Here is a 13,723-nt window from a genome sequence, read left to right as displayed (position 1 = left end):
GGGCTTGCAGGAGCCTCTCAGAGAATAGACGGTGGCATAGTGCCCCTCCAGACTCCTGTCCACCTGGGGCTTCACCATGCGGCTGAATTTGCAAACAGGGCTTTGCAGATATAATCAAGTTAAGATGAGGTTGTACTGGATTAGGGTGGGCCCTAATGCCATACTTAGTGTCCTTAGAAGTAAAGGGAAATGTGGACACAGAGCTGCACACACACGGGAAGGTGCCCTGTGAACATGGAGGCAAAGCCAAGGAATGCCCAGGACTGCCAGCTGCTGCCACCACAGTGACCAAGAGGCAGGAAAGGATTCTGTCCTAGAGCCTTTGGAAGGAGCCTGGCCCTGCAGACACCTTGATTTCGGACTTCCAGGCTCCACAGCTGTGGGAGGATAAGTATCTGTTATTTTAAGCAACCCAGGTTGTGGTGCCTTGTTCTGGCAGCCCTGGCCAATGATCCTGATGGGTACGAGGATGATGGAGAGGCACTTAGCCTGGTCACAGCTGACGAGCAGAGAGGTGGAGACATCTCTGTAGATGTCAGCACAGAGACCAGCACTGAGCACCTGGCGGGCCCATCGCGGCACGGGACACCTACAGTGGGAGCCCGGACTATGGGCAGTGACCTCTCCGACATCAGGAAGAACGAGGCCTGACACAGAAAGTGGGTAAGAAAAGTAATGATTACTATTAAACGTGTCTTATTGCTTGGGTTTGTGGGCTAAGATTTGCTGTTCCAGGAGCTGAGGCTTAGGGCATCAACCAGCGAGTCAACCACGGCCACTGAGTGGTCTGCGGTGGCAGTGGGATTCAGACCCGCCTCTGCCGGCTTGCCAAGCCCTCCTGTCCTTCATTGTAATTTCCAGTTTTCCCTGGTACATGCCTGACATTATGGTCAAATGGGGCTGGGCCCTGTGCTGCAAGCACAAGCCTGTACTTCCTACTCTAGCCCTTAGATCAGGCTGTACCTTTGCTGTTTCCTGTCAAAATCCTACGTGTTTTGCCAGGCCCAGCCCAGGAGGGCTTTCCAAGTCCCCCAAACACATTGTCATCTCCTTTTCAACTCTGGCAATTGTTTTGGAATATTTCTGATGGCAGCCCCCACGGTGTCTCATACTCGTTTTATCCCCCCAACAGTAGTATGGGGTATAATCATTGCCAAAAATGCTACCGTATCCCACAATGCACTGTGGACCGTATGTCTTGATTGTGACCAAAGCAGGCCCTTTATGAGTTAGGACATGGCTTCTTGCCTGGGCTGCACGGTCCAATGGACAGAAGGCTCTGTCATCAGGACCGAAATATCATAAGCACTTACAGGGGTGGCTTATGATTTTCCAAAAAGGTGAGGGAAGAGTAAACATTTGGGGCCATTCTGTTGGAGGAATTGGCCCACGTGCACTGGGGGCGGCTCCCGTTGCCTCCCTAATAAAGCAGAGTAGCATCTGCGAGCCCCATGCGTGGCCTGATTTTATCACCTTGCTGACTGCCTTTCATTCTCGTATCTTCCTCTGCAGATGCGGCAAGTCCCTTGAACTGGCCACACACACCTGCATCCTGGAATCAGAGATAAGACACGGGAGGCAAGGTTTCTAGGAAGGAAAGGGAGCGATTTAAATTCTTGCTGAGGTCGGAGCTGCCGATAGCTGATTCCTTCCTGAGAACAGGTTTCAACTTGGGGGAGGAGGTTGGGCAGGCAGAGCAGGAGGACCCTGAGGTGGCTCGGTGGCCAGGGCAGGGGTGAGCAGAAGGGAAGGAGCAATGGTGGCAGGAAAGGGCCTGGGGGACCCAAAGGTAAAGTTCATCTACTTCCTTTATATTTTTTGTCAGGGACCCTGTCTGATTCTGACATTCAACACTCAGGGATCTCCTGACAAGAGTTCACACACCTAAAAAGCCATTTACTGAAAGCATTCTGGAACACCAGAAGGTTGCCACTACTTATTTGGTTAAATAAGAATGTAAAAAATAAAAACCTTACCATGTAAAAGAAAGGATGTTTTAATGGTAAAAGAATTGGGAAAGAAAATCTCAGAATAAAGGACAGTCCTTTTGAATTGGATGAATATAGCTTTATAGGAAAAGAAAAAATGACTATTTCCCTTTCCTGTGGGCCCAGGAAAATGTTGGCAGAGACCGGCATCCCAGTACCAACCTGTTTACAATAGGATCACATCCACCCTGATTCTGAAGGCCCTACCAGGTTATAGTTCATGACACCATGCTGCCCCCTCGTGGCCAAAAGGAGTTGGCTGTAGCGGCAAAAGGGGTCTCAAAACACACTTAGGGCTTCCTCCCAGCAATTACTTGTATGTTTATTTAACACCCACCCTGTGCCATGAAGGGGCCATGTGGGGTGAAGACAAATGGAAATGAGAGATCCAGGCCCTTGCTCTCAAGGAGCTTTTCTATAATGCTGATGTTGCAAACAAAAGTTAGCAACAATGTTTGGGTTTGGGCGTTGAAATATTGGCTCCCCACCACCAACCTCCTGTCTGCCAGAGGCTGCATCATGGAACGCAGTCAGTATCTCCGCGTCAGAGCAGGCCTGTGACCTGGGTCCAGGTGGCCACCTAGAGCTTTATTTCCAGCCCTGCCCCGAAGCCAGGGCCCACGTGCAGTGATGAAGCTGGAAGGTGGCCGGTCCCCCACAGGGCGTTTCTGCTCTCAACCAGCTCTTCAGCAGTCTCGCGCCTATTTATTCGGCCATCCCTGGGGCAGGCAAGCCTGCGTTTTCCATGAAGTCCTTCCATGCCTACTCCAAACCCACAATGACCTCCATGACCTCAGGACTCCTCTCTACCGTTGTTTCGTCTTCTTTTATTTTTCAAGTAGACAAGAAAGTCCCTGATGGTTAAGGCTCTGTTTTTAACAGTTTTTTTCCATCTCCCCTTCTCAAAGTACGTCCTGGAGCTCTCAGTTTTCTCCTTTAATATGCAGGGAAGCTCCCTACCTCCTTTCACATATTAGGGCTACACTTAGTCCTCATCAAAATATTTTCTTATTAAAAATGGGGAAATCGTTAAGTCAGTTTAGGCTAAATTATTTGGCCGTGACAGATAATCCCAAGTCTCTACAGCTTAAAATAACAAAGGCTTATTTCTTCTTAATGCTACATGGCCTGTGTGGATCACTTGGGGGTAAGGTTGCCCAAATTAGCAAGGAAAAATACAGGACACCGTCAAATAATTGGTAATTATTTTTTGGAATAAATATGTCCCCCAAAATGCATACTAACGATTATTATAATTTTCTGAAGTTCAAATTTAACTGGAAATCCTATAATTTATCTGGCAATGTTATTTGGGGGCTCTGTTTCTCATTCCCATTTTGGACCCGGGCTAATGGTGCCTCTACTATCTAAACATCACAGAAAGAAAGGGGATGTGGCCATTTGCACACTGGCTCTTGAGGTTTTCTTCTGGAATATACAGCATTTCCAACCCCCCCCTTTTTTTGTCAAAGTGGGTCATTTGGTCATTCCTAACCTCAAAGGGGTGAGGAAATGCAATCCTGCCGTGTGCTCAGAAGGAGAGAACATCAGGCTCTTTGTGAAAAGCCCAAATCCCTGCCGTAGTTACATATTCTGGTAACAGCGGCTAAGAAAATACTACTTTCTCCATCTTATTTCAATAAATTATATCAAGTGTAATCTTTATCCTTGTGATTTCTATCTAATAGCTTACTATTGATTTCTAGTAAGCAGAGAAAGCTTCCCTTACCCATTTCAATACGTGGAGACAACTAAACGCTACCTTTCAACTTTTCTTCTCAGCATGAAACACCTCCCCATGCCTCCTGCACTTTCTTCCTGTGATGTAGTTTCCAACCCTTTACCATCTGGTCACTGTCTCCTTGGTTATATCTGACTATGAAGTGAATGTGATGGGGAAAAAAACCAAAACAAAGCAAGAAAAGGTAGTTCCTTGTAGGGATAAGCCAAAGATGGCTTTTTGCGTAACACTTTGTTTTTGTTCCTTGTATTGTCTACAGAAGATCAGCAGTTTTTCAGCCCTCAGCAACGACAGAATCACCCGGAGAAACAAATCTGTGAGGTACAGGCTTCTCCACCAGGGATTCTGATTCATTTGGCCTTGCCTGGGCCTGGGTGTCCATATCTTTTAGCAGTTTTGTTCCCTTATCTATAGCAGACCAGCTTCAAACTGAGGAGCTTAAGGCAAAAATAGTCATTTTATTATTATCTTTCCTGGTCCTTGGGGCTGACTAGAATCAAACATATGAGAAACCCACTAACATTTTAAGAGAATTGTATGGGCAAAAACGCCATCAGCTTGGAGTAAAAGAGACTGCACCCATTTGATACTTAAAACAAACTTTGCCCACCCCAACATTTTAGAGGTCGGGAGTGGGCTGAGAGCTTGGCTTAACCCCCAGAGAGACCATATTCCTTTTTAGATATAGCAAAGGAGGACAGTGAAAAAGGAAGGAGCTCTGAGTGGGCAGAGCCAAGGACAATGGAGAAGAGTGGACTGGGGAGTTTCTCCAGGGTTAAGAGCATCAGTGGGAGCTAATATGGAATGTGGGACGGGGCTGCCTGTAACGTCTGCTTGGAGGGACTGTAGACTTCCTGTGGTCCAGTGACTGTTAACGACTCCCACACTTGCCACTTCCACATGGGAGTGTTTATTGTGTCCCCGCCTCTAATTGTGTATTGAGTTTGTCTGTGGGAGCAAGTGACTTACTTAATTTCGAAAGTGTCCTCACCTAAAGGAGGCACATCCAAACTTGCTAGAGATGTGCTTGTGCCTTATGCATGGATCCTGGACTTTGAGCTCAGAAGGCCACCTGGAGGGAATTTGAAGTTGTCTGTCTTGGGAAGGGTAAGTGTCTGCTTACATGTGCAGGGAAAGGAACTGCATGTCTGGTGTACAGCATACAGACTGTGGTGGGTTACGTTCATATTCACCAAGTATTGTGACACCCTTCTCTGCAGGGCCTCTCCCTGTGGTGGGAGGGCTCTACATCTGGTCCTTTGGTACTCAGTGTGACCATTTGATTTGCTTTGGCCAATCACATGTGCATGTTAGAGGTGACAGGAGGCACTTCTGAGCAGAAGGATTAAGAACCACGGTGTTCACCTTTCTCTCTGCTATGACAATTGACGATGTTCCAGATAGAAGCTGCTTTCCCAGCCTTGGTCCTGGAGTAAAGGTAATGCAGAACAAACCACAGCCAACCCACAAGGAATGCAGCATATGAAAAATTAAAGTTCTGTTGTTATAAGACCCTGGATGCTAATCCTAATGAAGAGGGCTTGGGTACCCTGACAACTCTGAGCAGCCTTGGGTCCCTCTTGTATGATGGCTACCAATGGCAGAAGGACACAGACTTGCGGCTGCCCAGTTTTATTGTCCTCTCTGAGAAAGTTTGATTCCCGTCACATTTCAGCATGCCTGCCATCAACAGTAGGTAATCAAGAGCATCCCGGGCAATGCCAGCCTCCAGAGAACCTCCTGTTGACAGTATTCATTTCTGTGGAGCAGAGACTGTGGGAAGATCTTTGGTATTCTAGGTTCTGAAAGCTGGCTGGACACAGCCAGATATTTTAAGATGGTGGCAAATCAGAGGGTCCTTCCGTCCTTACCTGCTGGAGTTTTCTGTTGCCTTGGTGATGTCTCAGTCTTGGCATTCTTTTTTATAAGATGAAGACATTGGTGGTGACAATGGGAAGGATGAGAAGATGAAAGAGGTGATACCCATAGCTGGTTCCATGCAGCAGAACTAAGGCTCGGGTATTGAGGTAAATTAAAGATACTTGTCGCCTGAAATCTGGATCAGCTTCAGTCATTCAGTAGAACCAGTAGACCAGTTGAATGTGGCTGAAGCAATAGTGCATGCCTTCCAAAGCTAGGTCAGAAGAAGCCTTGCAGCTCCTGCCTAGGTCTCTTAGAATGCTACCTCAAGACTCCAACTTACTGTGTAAGAAGTTTGGCTACCCCGAGGCCACCATGTTGGCATAGTTGCATTCGGGCGCTCCAGTTGACAGCCCAGCTGAGCCCAGACTTCCAGCCAGGCCTGCCAAGGCTCCCAAAATATGAGTGAAACTGTCTTGGACCCTTCAGTCCCACCAACTCATCATCGAAATACCACAGACTGACCTCAGTTAATGCTGATTTGCTAATAACTGAAATGTCCTCCAGCTAAACTTGGCCTGAATTCCAGCCCCACAAAATCATGAGATATAATAAAATGGTGTTTTCTTAAGACACGAAAATAATGGAAGAGATACAGTTGCACTTACTACTCATGCCTAGGTGCCTGGTTTTCCTTTTCTCTTAACATAGATTCTTCATGTTGTGTGCCTGGATGATCTAACCAGATATCACGAGTTGGGAGGTATGATTAGCCTGGGATCTCCACCTTCAACAGGGATGATCCAGATAAACTCTTCATTTAAACAGGGTTTGGGTTACCTTGAGGGTCCAACTTTGTTCTTAGCTTAAGTCCAACAGGTAAGCAATCTAGCATTTAGTGATCCCCTCCATTGGGAGGGAACTATGGTGGATGGTAATGTACTAGGTCTTGCTACAGAAGGTAAAACAGCTCACTGTGGTTTAACACTCACATGCTTAATTAATTTTGTTTCTTACAGTTACCTTGTGAAGTAGACATTATTTTATTACATAAACAAGTGAGTTGAGTTCAGGCTGCAGAAACAGGAAGTGCCAGAGATGAGTTTTGAACACCCAGCAGGCTTATCTGCCAAATAGGCTACCATGGATGTTAAAGCCTTATGAGACAGATGCAAACCTTCATTTTATAGATGAGAAGATTGAGGACCAGGAAGAGGGCATAGTATTGCTGCTGTGTTCTATCAATAACCATGAATTCTCTGGCCAGTACCACTCCATCCTGGCCCTAAAAGGTTTCTAGAGTGCAGGCCCAAACCATGTTGAGTGAGTGCCTTTAGAACTGTTGCTTTAGGGAAGGAGTTAGAGGAGATGATGTCAGCACTGCCCTTTCCTATATGTTCCCAGAGAATGCAAGATTTTGGTTATCCTCCTGTTTAGCTCCTGGCTGAGAAGTGGGGGCTGTAACTTGGCCACTGAACAGTTTGTGGGCCCGAAGCATGGATTGGTTTTATGGGCTTTTCTTTGGAGAAAGCATCCTCCCATGAAACCATCCATCCCTGTGATCTGGGATAAGCCACAGAGATAGATCCATTTTTGCTTCAGAGCTTGGAAAAGCTGAGAAATAATAAGTCAGTGGGGCTGTTCATGAATCGAAAGTTACTCAAAAGACCATTCCTGGCTTGTCCTGGATCTCTGGGTCTGCGGAATGGCAAGTTCCAAGCCACTACATATCAGCCACAGTGGGAACTGTGAAGAGGCTCATGCAGAACACATAATATTTATAAATGGAACAGGGACCCTGTGTAACCCTGGAAGTCCAGATGGAGTGAGTAACTCTAAGTTGAAGTCTCTCTGGAGGTTAAGTATTTATGAAACACTTCGTACCCACAGAGTGAATTTCAATCATTTATCATCCAAACTCACACTATCGCAGTAACATGTAAGTATTTGTATTATGGCCGGTGGCCCAAACTTGAACTACTGCCTGTAAGACAGGGGATATTTTCATGCACTTGGGACCATGTTTTTAATCCCGTTGTGAAGAAAGATCAGGAATTTTTAAACTAAATACCTGAGTCTTGATCCAGACCCATCATTACCATGCAAGCCTATAATTCTCTGCCATGGCGCTTCTGTGCTGGCTCTCCTGTTGGCAGACAGCAGGAAAAGGTGAATTCTTTCATGTGAATCCCTGACACCTCTTTCCTTTTTATCCCACAGCATTATGACTTACCTTTGTGCAGCGCTTTGTGTTCTGAGATGACCAGATGACATATTGGGACGTTGATGATTTTGAATATGTGTATGGCTGAGAAGATCACACCAATTAATTTTCATGCAGAATTCAAGGTGAAAACTGCTTTGGATTGTGGCAGTTGAAGCTGTTTGAAGAACTAGGGACTGATTATGGTTTTTTTCTGAAATCTCCAAGAAGCCTCCAGGAAGGCAAAGCCATACCTTAGTTCTCATCTGACTGTTCATATGACCCCACTCACGAAAGGACTTCGCTACTTAATCTACCTTATCTCTCCAATTGTTTAAAACCCTATTCTACTTTTTAGCTAGAATTATTGACCACAGTATCCAAAAGGATTTTTATAGATCATTTGGTCCAACCAAATGATCATTTTACCAATGAGGAAACCAAGATTCTAAGAGGAAGACTAGAATCCAAGCATTCCAAGTCTTCCTTCCATACCCTGTTTCAGAATCCTGTGGTGTTTGATGTTGTTAAATGTGTTCCCATAGCTATGTGGAATGCTTTTTCACCTTGGATTTTTCTGCATTACCCAGCATGCCTTGCACAGGGCTCATCCACAGCCAATCAGCAGTTAACTGTTAATGGCCACCTGCAGTGCTGTGCTGAGGAGGACTCAGTCAGATCTGCTCACCGCTGGCCCTTTCTCACTGGTCAAGTTTCTCCCCAAAAGTGACCTCTACAGAGAGGACGTTAGCCACCCTAGCTAAAGTGACATCCCTCCCCCATCCTCTCAGCCATACTCTATCGCCTTTCCTTGCTTAACTGTATATCTAGCACCCTCTTTATCTGAAATGATCAATCTTTCTTGTGCATTACCTCTTCTCCTGCTAGAATGTGAGCTCCGAGAGGGCAAGGGCTTTGTTTCTCTTGTCCACTACAATGTCTCCGTGCTTATTAGGGTGCAGACGTGTAGGAAAAACTCAGTAAATATTTGTGGAATTGATGGCCAAATGCTGTAATTGATTAGTGGTGTCTGCCATAGGCAATGGATAGACAAGTCATGATGTTAGTGCCAAGCTTTTGTCATCATAGGGTTGGGTCATTGGATAACCAATCCTGGATGAAAAATTGGTTTCCTCCTCACATGCAGCTTGATTCAGCTTGACTAGTCATTAGGTACTCTGGAAATAGGAAATTCCTTTAATCACCAATTTAGAATTTAAAAGAAGGGCACATTTTCTGCTGTTATCTTCTTACCTCAAAAGTATTACAATGTCTTATTCATCACAGAACTTCTATTATATTATACAATTCTTCACACAGCAATTATTTATTCGTTGATCACTTGTGTTTTTTCAATGCCATTTAAAATGTCTATGCTGCCCAGAGCAATCTACACTTTTCAAAGCCATCCCTATTAAAATACCATTGGCATTTTTCAAAGAGCTGGAACAAACAATCCTAAAATTTGTGTGGAACCAGAAAAGGCCCCGAATCACCAAGGAAATTTTGAAAAAGAAAAACAAGGTTGGGGGCATCATGTTGCCTGATTCCATGCTGTATCACCAAGACAGCATGGTATTGCCACAAAAACAGACACATAGATCAGTGGAACAGGATAGAGTCTCCAGAAATGGACCCTCAACTCTGGTCAACTCATCTTTGACTAATCAGGAAAAAATATCTGATGGAAAAACAGTGTCTTCAATAAATGGAACTGGGAAAATTGGACAGCTGTATACAGAAGAATGAAACTCAACTTCTCTGTCACACCATACACAAAGATAAACTCAAAATGGATGAAAGACCTTAATGTGAGACAGGAATCCATCAAAATCCTAGAGGAGAACGTAGGCAGTAACCTCTACGACATCAGCCATAGCAACTTCTTTCATGACACATCTCCAAAGGCAAGGGAAACAAAAGCAAAAATGAACTTTTGGGACTTCATCGAGATAAAAAAGCTTTAGAGCCATTTTAAGGGATTTTTTGACTTTCCTATTAATCTGGAGTAGCTGTGCCATAGTACACAGTACACAGTGAACACTGGTGTGACCAATTAAGATTTAAGTGGACAAAGCCATGAGCAAAGTTCAGGTAAATATCCCAATTAAGCTGTTTTAAAGTAAGGTGAGCAGCATCCATTACCTTGGCCCTGGATATTGGCTGTCCTCATGCATCCTTTCTTGGAAGTCGATATTTGAAATAGGCTAGTGTAAGGCCGGAGAGGCTTGAGAAAAATTAAAAAAAAAAAAACAACAAGGAAGGATTTAGTGCTTAAATATAAAGTTACAAATTCATCTCAATTTCTTTTTATCTCTTTTTAAAGAATTGTGGTATATATGGAAACATTTGTAGCAGGTAGAGGTTTTTGGAAATTGGCTCATTTTTAACCCAATCGATACTGTTATTTCATGTCAAAAGCAAGCTATGTTTCAGTGCCCTGGTAAATCTGATCTGATTTAATTTTCCCTAGGACTCTGGAGTTGTATACCATCTCTACTCTCCTAAATTTGATGGTGTCAATATGACCTGACATTTAATTATTTGCATAGCCTAATTAAAATTAAAATAGCAACAGGCACTGAGTTCTTTTCAAGTTTTAATACACTCTCCCTTTAAAAATATATTTTTCATAAATTACTCTGCTGTCTGGCAGGCCATCACATTCTTCAGTTCCTGTAATAAAAGGGGAATGGTGCTATGTGGGTGTGAAATGTGAAACGTGGAGGAGAACACCGTGGTTAAACAAGAGCGGACACTGATCAAGTCCATTAATCAAAGTGCCTTTTAAATCTCTGCAAGTTGAGAACTGTAGCATCCAGGGATTTGATTAAAGAGGAAATATAAAATGGCAGAAGAGGTCCAGTAGCTGCCTGGGCAGGTCACATCTCAGAGCTCCTGATTAAAAGGATGTTGCTTCCACTGGGATTTGTTTCCCCCGGGTCATTTTTTTTTTTTTTTTGGAGTTTATTTGCTAAGGAAGGGTGGGTTTATTTGCTAAGGAAATGTGGGTTTATTTGCTAAGAAAAGCTCCAATGTTTCCTTCTCTTGGGTATTGGAAAATCACCAAATCCATATTACAGAAGCTTGCAAATCTCTTCATGCCAGCATCTTATGTCTTTCTGTCTTTGGATTAGCCCAATTCTTCTGATTTCCATGAATCACAGAAAGGCCCCTACCCTTTTTATTCCCCCAATTCCAATGTCCCATATCTATGACTACAAGGATTCCCAAGCACTTTTGAAGCATATTTTAACCCTAGAGGTAATGTCTATTGTCGTTGGTGCCACCTAGTCATTCTTTGATTTGTTCTTCATCTTGTTAATAAACTCATTCAATAATATTGAACATTTGTATCTAAGCTCAAAAATGCAGGTGTGAAGAAAGGTAAGAAGACTCGAGCTCTTCTCTAAGTGCTCACATCATGGAGGAGAGAGAGGACCACAAAATATGGCGAGGTCTGGCTACCCCAGGGGCTATTCGAGGTACAACAGGGGCAAGTACAAATGAACTCTTAAATCTCTGGGGGTGGTGTTGGGGAGGGCTCCCAGGGAAGGAGAGGAGCTGGGAGGCTGGGAACGGGGGACCCAGTGAAAGTGAATGCTTATGCAAGGATTGGAGGTGACAGAGGAAACAGGGCTTGCTTGGGAATAGCAAATTTGGCAATCGTGAGTGAGAATGAGGTGTGGAGGTGTGGGCAGGCAAGCAGGAGCCAGGTCATAAAGGATCCCTGTTCCAGGGGATAATGGGAAGCCATCCCAGGGTTTTCAATGGGTGAAATGTGCTAGATTTAGATGTTGGAAAGACTGTTTCTGGGGCAATATGGACAGTAGTTGGGAATCAGAAGAGAGGTTTGAATGAAGGAGGAAACGAGGACCTAAGCTGTAACCTGGATGAGAAATGGCTGGAGCAGGAGGGAGGAGGAACGGGAAAAGGAAATTTAGGACATGTTCTAGAAACTTGCAAGGCTATTGTGAGTTACAACAGATTTGGTGAGAAGGAAGACTTCAACTCAGTCCAAGACTGCTTTTACTTCGCTCACAAAACCTCAGGTAAGCAGATGATATGCCATTTGTGACATACTGTTGCCTCTCTGGCTTTTAGATTTTGGAGGTTTTGGCAGTCCACTTCAGTGAGATGTCCGCCAGGTCAGGGAGGCCAAAGGCTGTGCGTTCCGTGGCCTGGCCACATCAGTACCTAAAGCCTCTGATAGTTCCACACAAGGCGAGTCACACCTGTCACACTAAGCTCTAAATTCTGAGTCCTGAGATTCTGGGTTGAACAATTTCTCCTTTTCTCTGCCAGTGTTTCAGGGCCTGGACACCTCTTATGTACTTTGTGTCTTTCTATGGCCAGGAGCCACCAAGGCTTCTGATACAAGGTGAGTGCCTAGCCATCATGGGTGAAAGGGAGAGTCTAGGCCATCTGCTGCTAGTCAGTCTTCCAGCACAGGTTAATGAGTGGATGGTTGTGCCATGCATCTCCCACAGGGGTGAATATGGTGAAGAAGCAGGATTGGAAAAGGGTGGACACTTCAGGGCATGTGAGTTTGAACTGTTTGTGGGACTCAGGGGAGTTTGGAATTGGAGTTTGAATCTTTTGGGACATCTTTGAGATTTAAAGAAATGGGACGAAAACCATCAATGTGTGTGAATGATGAAGAATGTGTAAGGCATCAGGCAGAGCCCTGGAAAACATCCGTGTGTAATTAGGAGAAGAGGAGTGTTATGGATTGAGTGTTGTACCGCTCCCCTCCCCCATTCATATGTTGAAGGCCTAACCCCCAAAGTGACAGTATTTGAAGATGGAGCCTTTGGGAGGTAATTTGTGTTATATAAGGTTGTACGGGTGGGGCCTTCAAGATGGTATTAGTGGCCTAAGTAGAGGAAGAGAGAGATCTCTTTCCTGCGTGCACGTACAGAGGAAAGGTCATGTGAAGAAAGGGGGCTGGTGCCATCTGCAAGCCAGGCAGAGAGCTCTCACCAGGAAAGGGATCAGCTAGCACCCTGAGTTTGAACTTTTAACCTCCAGAACCATGAGGAATAAAGGTCTGCTGTTTAAGCCACCCAGTCTGTGGTATTTTGTGTTGGCAGCCCAGGGTGACTGAGACAGGAGCCCCTGAGAAAGAAAGCGAGGACTGATGGGATGCTAGAGGGAGAGCATGGAGAGGGCTTTGTGGGGTGAGCATCAGACAGGGAGAAGAAAGAGCTGGGAAACCTCTGAACTGGAGGTGTCTGGTGGACTCTGTCAGGCTATTTTGGGCTTAACGGTTGGTGTTGTCCATGTGTGTGTAGTATATGGCACTTTTGGGTGGAATAAACTTATTAAGAAACACTATAAAGAGTGTTTCTCCCTTGATTATGCCCATTCTGATCATCAGCAAAATTTCAATTTCAATTTTACAGCTTTTTTTTTTTTCATTTTGCAGTGGTAACAACTATTTATTATGAGAAAAAAAGAATTTAGATTAGGATAAAGAAAAAAACACATAAAGAAACTTCTATAAAATTATTATCTAGAGAAACTTTTTTAAAATATCAGGGTAGTGTATGACCTTCCTTGCCCCCTTACTCTATCTTTCTTAAATTTATATTGTATAATATTATATGAATACAATGGGATCATATTCTTTGTAAACTGCCCTTTTCAACCTAATGAACTCATTCTATGCCAATAAATATTTATCCGTGGAATAATTTTGTAAATGGCTATAATCAATCTCCTACTGTTGGATATTTACTTATTTATTTATGTACTTATTTATTTATTAATTAAAAAAAATTAAGTAGGTTCCGTGCCCTACATGGGGCTTGAACTCATAACCTCAAAATCAAGAGTCACATGCTCTACCACTGAGGCAGCCAGGTGCCCCCTATTGTTGGACATTTAATTGCTATTATAAATGATGGTGTAATGACTATGCTTATAGTA

General features: G+C 44.2%; 1 long non-coding RNA gene across 1 annotated transcript; it reads left to right on the top strand.

Annotated features, from left to right (window-relative positions):
* The first annotated feature begins 9,638 nt into the window (after nt 1–9,638).
* LOC117801059 lies at nt 9,639–13,189 on the top strand. The gene is made up of 3 exons (XR_004623442.1): nt 9,639–9,886; nt 11,155–11,277; nt 11,897–13,189. It is a non-coding gene; the product is annotated as an uncharacterized LOC117801059 (long non-coding RNA).
* The last annotated feature ends 534 nt before the right edge of the window (nt 13,190–13,723 follow it).

The sequence above is a fragment of the Ailuropoda melanoleuca genome, chromosome 2, assembly GCF_002007445.2.
Source record: "Ailuropoda melanoleuca isolate Jingjing chromosome 2, ASM200744v2, whole genome shotgun sequence".
In the NCBI taxonomy this organism is placed as follows: Eukaryota; Metazoa; Chordata; class Mammalia; order Carnivora; family Ursidae; genus Ailuropoda; species Ailuropoda melanoleuca.
This window is presented reverse-complemented; position numbering and strand designations above follow the sequence as displayed.